At 46.1% G+C, this 12,123-nt stretch overlaps 1 protein-coding gene across 10 annotated transcripts in view; it reads left to right on the top strand.

Moving 5' to 3' along the window:
• Window positions 1-12,123, top strand: part of GLIS1 (GLIS family zinc finger 1) — a 237,716-nt gene that overhangs the window by 121,743 nt on the left and 103,850 nt on the right. The window lies entirely within an intron of this gene.

Below are 12,123 nucleotides of genomic sequence, written 5' to 3'. Positions count from 1 at the left end.
CATTTCCGCTTTGCTTTCTAAAGTCTTTTTCAAGACAAAACTGAGACAGTGTTTCCCACCACCCGTTGGATCTGGTGGCACCCTGCTTTCACCTCCAGTGGCTTCCTGCCACACTGGAATAACACCCAGCATCCTCACCGTAGCCCCCAGACCCTGCTCTGTGGCCTCACTGCCTGCCTCCATCACTTGCTTGCTAGGCTCCAGCCACACCTGGCTTTCTGTGTGCTACCCCGGAGCGAACTTCAGCCTTGGGTCCTTTGCACCCTGCTGTTCCCCCTTCCTGGTATGCCCTCCCTCCCCTCAGGCCACTGTTCAAATGTCACCCCCTTGGAGAGACCTTCTCTGTCCCGCCTCTTTACTTTCTAACTGCTCATTTTTATTTTAATTTATATTTATCACTTCCTGATATTCTAGTACATATTTATTTGTTTACTTTTGAAACTGTCCTCTTACTGGAATGTAAACCCCACTAGAGTGGAGACTTTCCTTTCTCATTCATCACTGGAGCACTGCATTTCTGGTGCCTGGTCCTGGCACATAGTAGGCATCATTATCCGCGTGTTAACTGAATGGTTAACATTGATGTATTAACTTTCCATTCTTTTTACTCTTCAAGTTATTTTTAGCATATGGAATGTTGAATCCTGCTCTTGTAATAGATTAATTTTTATAAATATTTTCCTTTGTGACTAACAACTTTAGCAAATCTAGGGGAACCCATGACTTGTGATGAGGCAAATTTATATAAAGCATGGTTGGCCATTGGTGGTTGTTTCTGTCCTCTGTCCAGCCTCTTCACAAAAGGGGCAGTTAGAATTCTTCTCTGTGGAGTTGTCGGGGGATGGATGGGTTTAGGAAGTGGCTGCCTCATAAATCATTTGAGACTTTCTCAGTTCCTTGTGTGGTGTGGACTTTGCAGTAAGTGAGCTGTTTCTTACATATTCAATCAATGTAAACATTTTTTCCCACAAATTAACTGGAAAAAACACCAACAATATCATTTTTAAATTATGTAATAACACAACCCTGCATGTTTAAGTTATTGACGCTTTTGGGCCATGCTTATTGCATTATGGCAGAGTTTTACTGTATCATATTCAATGTTACATAAAATTTCTGCTGAATAACTTCACAACAATCATTCTTCTATTAATGGATATGCAGGCTATCTCCTTTCTATTATAAATGCTTAAAATTTTGCATAGCCTTTGACTATGCAGTCTCACATCTAGGCATTTATCCTAAGGCTATAAATATGGATAGACATGAAGATAGATCTATAAATACATTCATTACATGATTGTTTTGAGTTTTTCACTTTTCCAAATAATCCCAACCATGAAGGCTAAATTAAAATGTACAACCATAGAATGGAATACTATAGAGTCATTAAAATTATTTGTTAAAACGGGATTTTTGCATCTAACTATAGCAAATTAGCTTGTATCGGACTAATATTTCCTCTGGATAAAATGTTCATTTAAAGGCATCAAAGAACTGGCTGGGCATGGTGGCTGACTCCTGTAATCCCTGCACTTTGGGAGGCCAAGGTGGGTGGATGACCTGAGGTCAAGAGTTTGAGACCAGCCTGGCCAACATGGTGAAACTCCATGTCTACTAAAAATGCAAAAATTAGCTGGTGTGGTGGTGGGCTCCTGTAATCCCAGCTACTTGGGAGGCTGAGGTGGGAGAATTGCTTGAACCCAGGAGGCAGAGGATGCAGTAAGCCGAAATCATGCCACTGCACTCCAGCCTGGGTGACAGAGCAAGACCCCATCTTAAAGGGAAAAAAAAGGCATTAAAGAACTAATGAGATGGCTAGGACTTGAGAAGGGAACCAAGATGCCAGAGAGAAGGGAAATGCACTAAGGTGAATATGACACTCTGCCACTTCTTCCTTTCAGGCATTAGCCAGTTTGTGGGTAATGTAGGGCCAAGAGTCAGAGAGCTCAATAGATCTTTCTGTAGCCTTACTGTGCTATGGAGACAAAAATTGGAGTTAAGTGCTACTGAGACAGGCTGATCTTGAGGGGTTTAAGATCCCAGGGAGATAGGAAGTGCCAAAAGTGAGGCTAACATTCAATGTTGCTTTTCCTTCAAGATATTTGCTGATTAATGCATGGCACAGGCTAAGAGATGAAGAAACCAACAGATGTGGTAGCTATGAGGTTGAGAAGAGGGCTGAGTATGGTGGGTTACACCTGTAATCCCAGGACTTTAGGAAGCTGAGTGGGGAAGATCACTTGAACCCAGTAGTTTGAAACCAGCTTGGCAATATAGCAAGACCTGGCCTCTAAAAAAATTTAAAAATTAGCTGGGCATGGTGGTATGTGCCTGTAGTCTTAGCTACTTGGGAGGCTGTGGTGGGAGGATCCCTTGAGCCTAAAAGTTTGAGGCTGCAGTGTGCTCTGATTGTACCATTGCACTCCAGCCTGGGCAACAGAGACCCTGTCTCTAAGAAGAAGAAGAAAAATAGTTGATAAATTAGGCAGACCTTTCAACAGCTTCAAGTTCTAGGAAGACAAAAATTGAAGTTCAGAGTCAGCCAAGAAGCTTTGCATCCCAGGCTTTCAGTTGAGGCCCCTGAAAGGCAGCATCTAAGAGAAAGGATGAACCAGAAACAGATCAACTTTTACAAAGAGTGAAGCCCAGCTTTCAAACAGCCAAATCCAGACCGAATTAAGATGATATTTTCCTCTTTTAACTGCCTTTAAGAAGCAAAATAAAATTTTCTCTGGAGGAAGATAATCATCTGTCGAAATTTCATACACAATATTGAGCATTCTGTCAAAAATTACCAGAGATACCAGGAGATAGGACCAAGAGGGGGAAAATCACAATAAAAACACACAAGTCCAATGTTGCTGTTATCAGACAGAGGATTTAAAATAACTGTGATTGGCCAGATGCAGTGGCTCACGCCTATAATCCCAGCACTTTAAGAGGCCAAGGCTGGAGGATCATTTGAGCCCAGAAGTTCAAGACCAGTCTGGGCAACCTGTTGAAACCCTGTCTCTACAAAAGATGCAAAACTTAGCGGAGTGTGATGGTGCATGTGTCGCCTATAGTCCCAGCTACTTGGGAGGCTGAGGTCGCAGGATTGCTTGAGCCTGGGAGGTTGAAGCTTCAGGAAGCCAGGGTCATGCCACTGTACTCCAGCCTGGGTGACACAGCAGGACCTTGTCTCAAAAAATAAAATAACTGTTCATAGCATTAATAACATTAATATGTTCAAGAAAATTGATTAGCAAATAGAGAATTTAATAGAGATCTGGAAACCATAGAAATTAATAAAATGAAAAATTTTAAATTAAAAAATATAGTAACTAAATTTAAGAACTCAAAAGCTAGATTTGAAAGTTAGATGCAGTTAAAAAGAGGATTAGTGAACTGGAAAATAGGTCAGTAGACAAAATCCAGGCTGATGCATGAAAGTTAAAAAATGATGGAAAATTCAAAAATAGCATGAGATATATAGGACATGGTGAAAGGGCCTAATAATACATTATTGTCCCAGAAAGACGGGAAAGATGATTAGCAAAGTAATGTTTGAAGTTATGATAGCCAGTAGTTTTCCAAAACTGACAGAAGACATTGTGCCACATATTTAAGAATTCCTATAAACCTCAAGCAGAATAAATACAAAGAGAAGCACACTGAGGCACAACATAGTTATGTCAAACTGCTGAAAACAAAACACAGAGAGAAAATCTTAAAAGTAGTCAGGGTTGATGGGGAAGATGAGATAACTTCAAAAGACTTAGAGATGACTTTCCAATAGAAATTATGAAATTCTTAATGCAGTGGCATAAATCCATAATATATGGAAAGAAGGTAACGCCAACCTAGAATTCTATACCCAGCAAAAATAATCTTCATAAGCAGTGAAATAATAACATTTTCAAACAAACAGAAGTGAGATAATTCTTTGCCAGTAGACTTAATGCAGAAAGAAAAAGACCTCATATAGAAACAAGATGAAGGGAAAGTATTTTAAAAAATATTAACTATTACTATGGTACTGGTTTTGAGAAATACATAAACAAACACCATATTGACTACACAAAATAGTAGTATCTGGCAACACTTTAAAAATATATGTAGAACTGAAATATACCAAAACAATAACCCAAAGAATGTGTATGTGTAGGGGCATGAATGGAATTAGAGTCCTGAGGTTCTTGTCCTGTTTAGAAAGTATTAAAAGTACATTTATGCACTGCAGAATGTTTCAATCAATGACAGACTATATATACAATGGTGGTACTATAAGATTATGATACTGTACTTTTACTATACTTTTTCTGTGTTTAGAGATACACAAATGCTAATCATTGGGTTACAGTTGCCTACAGTATTCAGTACAGTACCATGCTGTACAGGTTTGTAGCATAGGAGCAATAGGCTACACCAGATAGCCTGGGTGTGATCATGTATACCATGTAGATGGTAGGCTATATCACCTAGGTTTATGTAAGTACATTCTATGATGTTTACACAACAATGAAATCACCAATAAATGAATTTCTAAGAATGTATCCCTGTTGTTAAATGACGCATGACTGTCCTAATCTATATTAGATTGCAATAGAAGAAAGTATATCTAACAAGTTAATAAAATGGAATAATAAAACATATTTGATTAATTTGAAAGAAGGTAAGAAAGGAGAGAAAAAGGACCTAAAATAGGTGCAAATAAAAAAAGATTTCGGCCAGGTACGGTGGCTTATGCCAGTAATCTCAGCACTTTGGGAGGCCGAGGCGGGTGGATCATGAGGTCAGGAGTTTGAGATCAGCCTGGCCAATATGGTGAAGCCCTGTCTGTACTAAAAATAGAAAAATTAGCTGGGTATGGTGGTGCATGCCTGTTGTCCCAGCTACTTGGGAGGCTGAGGCAGAAGAATTGCTTGAACCTGGGAGGAGGAAGTTACCGTGAGCTGAGATTGTGCCATTGCACTCCAGCCTGGGCAATAGAGCAAGACTTTGTCTCAAAAAAAAAGATTTAAACTCAAATATATGGTAATTACATTAAATACAAATGGTATAAATGGACTAAATACTCCAATTTAAAACAAAGGTTGTCAAATGGATAAAAATTATTTTGTAGAAAAATATTAGTAAGGATGTTTTTGGTTTCAGTAATTTAAAAAAAAAAACCATCTGTGACGGGCTAGAAACACTATAGGAGCTTTACTATTCACTTGAGGTTCTTGGTGCCACCAGTGCTGTGACTTAGTTTCTCTGCTGCTCTTCTGGCTGAAAGGCCCCATTTTGTTGACCTTGTCCTCCAGTTGACTTTTCTTCAGGTAACAGAATGGCTTTTACTAGGTCCCAGGGCTGCATGCATTCTCATTCACATGCAGGGGAGTAGAGTCATTAAACAGAAATGCCAGGATTCTAATTAAGCCAGCTAGCCTCACATGTCTCTCTCTCAGCCGTTCACTGTGGCACTGTATCTGGAGAGATGAGCTCACGCTGAGTGGTTCAGGCCTTCCACAGCCCATCCTGGAGTGGGGTCAATAAGAACAACCATGATAGCAAACACTTATGTACTGCCTGCTGTATGCCAGGTTCTGTTCTAGGTACTTAATACATGGTACGTTAACTCTTTTAACTTCATAAACTGTGGCACAAAGAAGCTAAGTTGCTTGGCTCAGGCAAGGTCACACAGCTAGTAAATGGCAAAATCAGGATTCAAACCTAGTCTGCTGGCTCCAAAATCTATACTCTTATCTGCAGTGCTATACTGGTCTCTCTCAAGCTCCACAGATAGACATAGGAAGTATGGGACCCTATTAGGGAGGGAAAAGGAGGGAGTCAATCCTGGATGTTACAGACTGAATATTACTGTTTCCCTCTCAAATTCATATGTTCAGACCCTAACCCTCAGTGTGGCTGTATTTGCAGATGAGGCCTCTAAGGAAGTAATTAAAGTTTAACGAAGTCGTAAGGGTGGAGCCCTGATCATATAGGACTGGTGTGCTTATAAGAAGAGACACCAGATCGGGCAGTGGCCCATGCCTGTAATCCCAACACTTTGGGAGGTCAAGGTAGGAGTATTGCTTGAGTTCCAAACCAGCCTGGGCAACATAGTGAGACCTCATCTCTAAAAAATAAAAAATTAGCCAAATATGGTGATACATACCTGTAGTCCTACCTAGCTACTTGGGAGGCTGAGGCGGGAGGATTATTTGAGCCCAGGAAGGCTGCAGTGTGCTGTGATCGCACCACTGCACTCCAGCCTGGATGACAGCAGAGTGAGACCCTGTCTCCTCCCCATTAAAAAAAAAGGAAAAAAAAGAAGAAGAGCCCTCAGCTTGCTCACTCACTCTCTGCGTGCCCACACTGAGAAAAGGCCGTGTGAGGTCGTAGTGAGAAGGCTGCTATGTGCAAGCTGGGAAGAGAGCCCTTACCAGAAACCAAATTGACTGGCACCTTGATCTTGGACTGCTGATGTGTGAATCTGGTCATAGTAAGAGAGTCTGAGGGAAAAGCTGGCCCCTGGCTGTGTTTACTTACACACACCACATACCTGCCCCCACACGTGTGACCCGCCCTGGGCTGCTCACTCTGGCCCTGGACCGCGCTGGACCTGTGGGCTGGCTCAGGTGTCTCTGTGGCGCCGTCCCGAGGTGAGCCTGCTCAGGTTTCACTGGCCCGAGTCGCTGTAAGTCTAGCTTAGCTTTAAAGGGGAATTTATGGGGTTCTAGCAGTCTGGGATAAGAGGTGGCGGGTGGCATAAGCCCGGTGTGAGGCTGTGAGTGACAGGCCTGCCATTCCAGAGCCCCCCGCTGAGGTTATGTGCCCTCCCCGCCCCCATGGCCATGAATGGCCCAATGTGGCTCCAGGCCAGCAGCAGGTTTCGGCTAACCTGGCCCGCCCTGCTGGGCTGTCCACCTTCCTGCTGCTCCTCTTTCAGAAGCCCTCTCCCTGCTGGTCTCTGGGCCTCTGGGTTTTGTGAAGACGGAGAAGAGGGAGTGATGAGGCAGCCTAGAGGGCAGAAAGGATTAGGAGATGAAGGAGGCCGGGCTCTGCCCCTGCTGTGTGTCCTGTAGTGAGCTGCTCTTCCTCTGGAAATGGGGTTAGCAATACTGGCATGAAAAGAGCCTAGCACTGTGCCTGGCACATAACGGGCGCTCCATCCACTTTGGTATCATGGTATGTTACTAAATGAAAAAAGCAAAGGACCTGGGAAGCAGGAAGCACCGTGTCTCCTTCCTGTGATCCCTGGGTTGCTCCTGCCAGGGCCTGGCCCGTGGGAAGCCTAGTGGAGCACTCCTGGGGCACAGAGGGCAAAGCTAGGCTCAGAGAGGAGCTGCTATGCCCATGCTTAGCCTCCCAGGAAAGGGCTGCTGGCATGACCCCATTGGCCTGGAGCTGCCCTTCCATGGCGGCTGGTGCCCACTGCCCAGGAAAATAGGTCTACACCAAGGGCTGCGACTGTGTCTCCCTGCCTGTCCAGACAGCAGCAGAGGGGCCTTTATCAAAGTGCTGCCTGCCTCACTTGATCCTAAGAGCCAGCCATCCCCTGGAGCTGGGATTCTTATTCCCATTTTACAAATGAAGAAACTGAGGCTCAGAAGGGCGAGGTGGCTATCTGGGGTCAAATATCTAGAAAGTTAATGATGGAGCAGGACTTCAACCTAGGTGTGTGTGTGACAAAACTTGTTCCGTTCCCCTAAATCACAGTGTCTGGCATATAGTGGGCACAAAAGTAAACCTGGAACAGGTCTCCCAGCCGTCTACCCTCCCAGCATTTCTAAGCACCTGCTGTGGGCCTGACTGTGTGCTGGAAATGAAGGAATGAGGGGCACATGCCTGGGGGGCCAGGTGTCTAGGGAACACACTCACTGTGTGACTAGGACAAGCTCTTTCTTTGATCTGTGCCCCTGTTTTCTCTTCAATATGTGAAGCCAGTTGGAGAAAATCCTGCCTCGGGACACACACCCTCGGCAGCTCTGGGGCTCCAACATCCTTGTCTGAAGGATTTCTCAGGCTGGTAGGGGAAGTAGGACTTTCCTTGCACTGAAGGCATCGGCGCGGCAGGACGGAGTGCTGTAGTGATGTGAATATTTAGAGATAAACCATGGGGAGTATTTGGCATGTGCTGGATGTGCAGAAGGTGCACCTCAGTGGCAGCTATTCACAGGGATGCTGAGACCGGGAGCTCAGGCAGTGGGGGAGACCAGGAGGGAAGGCAGGAGACCAAGGACTGTTCCAGAAGGAGGTGTACTTCTGCTGGGCTCTGAGGGCCCAGAGGGGTTTGGAAGGGTCAGGCCAAATGGGGTGACAAGGATGTGTGCCTCAGAGCAGGAAGCATCATGGACATGTGAGGTCATACCAGGTGGCCGGGGGGAGCCTAGACTGTAGGGGCCCCAGAACCAGGCTGAAGGCACGTCCATTCACTGAATGCCCACTAGGAGATGAAAATGCAGGAAAAAGAATGCTCATTTCAAATGTCAAATCCTATCTCTCTCACTGCTGCAGGAGATCAGGGGCTGGCAGATTAATAGCCTAAGAGCCAGCAATCTGTTTTTCTAAATAAAGTTTTATTAGAACACAGGTCCATTCATTTGTTTATTTTTTTTTTTTATGGTACAGGGTTGGAGTTGAGTAGTGATGGCAGAGACTATATACCCACAAAGCCTTAATCATTTACTTTTTTGCCCTTTATGGAAAAAGCTTGCCAACTAGATGGCTGAGTCAGGCAAATCTGAGCCCTGTACTTGCTGTGTGAGCTTGGGCAAATCACCTGCCCTCTCTGAGCCTGCCCAGCAAACTCCTAAGGGTTGCAATAAAGCTCACAGGTGATGGCTGCGAAAATGTTTTGTAAACTGTAAAGTGCAGTGCCCTGTCACCAGTCCAGTGCCCGACAGGCACTAAAGTCTGCTTATGGATGAACAAGAAGGCAGTCATGATGTAGGCCTGCCTGGACCCCAGCTGCTGATGCTGCTGGGACTGCAAGGAGGCAGCATCTGGGTCCTAGATGCTGAATGCATCATTGTCCACTGTCGCGCAGACTTGGCAGGTTTCAGCATAAATTAAAATTCTTGTGGGGAGTCACCTTATATGTGGTGCCACTTTATAGCCAAGTCATTATGGTAATTTGCAAAGCTCTCTGGTGTGTAACTAGAGCTGTTTGCTTCAGATTTGTTGGCTGTGACCTCGTCCAGGCTGCCCCATCCTGCATGTCCCCAAGTTTGGGGGTTTGTCCTTCTGAGTCTAGCCTCAGAGTCATCCAGATCTGCCGTTTCTGGGGACAGCATGCTTCTCTTACAGGTCCCCATCTCCCTGGCCCAGGCTCAAGGAGAAATAAAAGAAATAATTATCATCACATTACTTTTCAAGCACCAGCTGTGAGGTAGGCTCATGCCAAATGCATTGTGTTCATCCTCTCAGTTGTCACCTCAACCTTGGGAGTTAGGTGTTAGCACCATTTTACAGACAAGAAAACGAAGGCTTGATGAGGAAACCAAACCAAATTCTTACCTAGCTTCCAAAGTGCCAATCCAGGCCCTGTTATAGATTTGCTGTGTGACTGGGGCAGGCCCTTTCCTTCTCTGAGCCTCAGCTTCTTATCTATTAGTGAAATAGATGGCCAGCCAGTCCCGACTCAGACATTCTAGGATTTCTCACTAACTTGTAAAAGTAAACACAGGACCCCATCACCATGTAAGTCTCCAAAGGAGCTTCATTTGCATGGGGAAAGCCAGGCTCAAGGTCTGCTCTTGGCCCCTGTGGCACAGAGTGAGACACAGTTGCTGATGCCAACCGCTTTCTAAGGCACCCCTGCTCCCCTGGCTTTCCCAGGAAGGATCCATCCATGCTCTCTGGAGATGGAGAGTGAGCAGGAGTGGACCTCCCCCATCTGTGTCTTGTGAAGCCACTGGCGACAGGGAGGCAATACAACAGACAGGAGGCAGTGCCTACATCTTTTCTGGCAGATGTGGGCCCGTGATGGGCAGCAGTGAGAGTCCCCCCATCTTTCTAGTGACAGCAGCATTTCTGTGACACATGTTGCAGCGTTGGGTTTCACTTCCAGCTTCTGAGGCAGCAGGTATTCCAGGGCAGAGTCTAGGCTTTGAGAGACCTAGCTTTGGGCCCCGGCTATGCCAGCAAGTGCTATATGACCTTGGGTGGCCACTTGCTCGTTCTGGTGCTCAGTGTCCCTCTGCAAGGTTGGGAGGTTGATGTTTCCACCCAGAGTGCTGTGAGGGTCCTGGCAGGCAAGGGCTTGAATGAGCCTAGAGCACTAAGTGGCACCATACCATGACCTGAGTGGTGCCTCCCTCCCTCCCTTCTTCCCTCCCTTTCTCTCTCCCTCCCTCCTTCCCTCCCTTCTTCCCTCCCTCCCTCCTTCCCAAAGCTGGCTTATTTATTTATTGCAGGAAAACCTTTTACTGTATCCAGAGAAGAAGAAGCTAACAGGCCCTTAGTTTGTTGGGTAAAAACTGTTTCTTCCCATAGAAGAGATAGGTTTGATCACTACTCAGCTCCTCCTTCCCCGCGTGACCTTGGCAAACTGCTTGACCCCTCTGAGCCTTTGTGTCCTCCTCTGTTGATGGAGTGAGCTTACCCTCCTGGCAGAATTATTGCAAAGATTAAAGCTTAGACATCATTATGATGGTTCTTCTATTTCCCCAGAGGCTCTCCAACATGACCCTCATTGGAGTCAAAGGTATGGACACTGATTTAGGGATCTCTGGTCACTCAGCCATTGACCAAGAGGCCACAGGTATGTGGGCTTTGAAGTCTGGGAGATCTAGGTTTGAACTGTGGCCCTGCCTCTTACAGACCCCTAAGTCTGCCCCAAGGCACAGAATCTCTCTCTAAACCTTGCCTTTCTTATATGGAAAGTGGCTGTCCTGCCCCTGCCCCTGCCCCACAGAGCTGGTCCCTTGAAGGGCTTGATGGGTGAGGGCTTGGTGAGTGCTGGCTCTCCACCTTTTCTAGGGCCCACCTTCCCCCACTGCACACCACCTCCTAAGTGCAGGAGGGGAGAAGTAACCCGAGGCCCCCGAGGGGCCTGGTGAGTCCTGGAAGGAAGCTCTGAACCACACCCCTGTTAGAGACTCTGGGAGAAAAACCCCTGTGAAACTGCCCTGTGTGATGATTAAGCTCTCTCTGCTCCAAATGCTATTAATGGTCATAAAATTATCCACAGTTTTCTGAGGCCCAGTCCCAGGGTTTGCCTCAATGGGACAATAAAACTGCATGCAGAAACGATTTGGAAAAGGCAAAGACGGCCAAGCAGAGACAGAGTTAAATGAGCGACAGCCTGCTCTCATTAACTCAGGCCATTCACATTTGTTACCAGGGATTTCATTTTAATTAAAAAACAACCCAGTTATTAAAACATAAGCTTGTGAGGAGCTGGCCGGGCAGCAGCCAGGGCCAGAGGGAACAAGCGTTCCTTGCAGCAGGATGGGCCAGGGCTGGGGCTGGGGCTGGGGCTGGGAAGTGGAGTCCTCTCCACAGGCTTGCGTGTGGCTGGGAACCTGGAAGCTCCTATCTGAGCACCTCACTTGCCCTGGGACTTTGCAAGCGTTGCATGCTGATCCACAGACTGGCACGTGCTCGGCAAGCTACACCTGGTGCCCGTCCAGAGCTGTGGCATGTGGCAAGTTAGCACTGAGTGCCCAGCATCAGCACAGGGATCATTGTGTGCCAAAGGAACTGCCTTGGGGGCAGGCTAGAATTAGGGTTGAGGGACAAGGATCCTTGGGGGTGGACTCTCTTAAAGGCTCTTCTTATTATGTAGCGATTAAGATGTGGGGTTTGGGTCTGACAGACCCAATCCGGAAGTCCAACTCAGAGGCTTCCTAGTTGTGTGTTCTTGGGTGAGTAATTGAACCTCCCCATGCTTTTGTTTTCTCCTCTGTAAAATGGGGATAGTGAGACTCAGGTCTCCTCCAGACAGCAGTAGGGAATGCTAGAATGAGATAGTGGTGTGGTCCCCGGCCCTGGTCCTGCACAGGCTGCTCGGCAAACGCTGCTCTTGCTGACATCCTTTTCTTCATGTTAAGGAGTCAATCGTGTTCAGGGACCAGGTTTTTTCACATCTTAATAGTTTATCTTTCTTGGTGCCGGGCATACTTGGCCTGTTGATCATGTTTTATTGTA

Source organism: Callithrix jacchus, chromosome 7 (assembly GCF_049354715.1).
Source record: "Callithrix jacchus isolate 240 chromosome 7, calJac240_pri, whole genome shotgun sequence".
Taxonomy (NCBI): domain Eukaryota; kingdom Metazoa; phylum Chordata; class Mammalia; order Primates; family Cebidae; genus Callithrix; species Callithrix jacchus.
The sequence above is the reverse complement of the archived record's forward strand: the minus strand, read 5'-3'. Positions and strand labels throughout refer to the sequence as shown.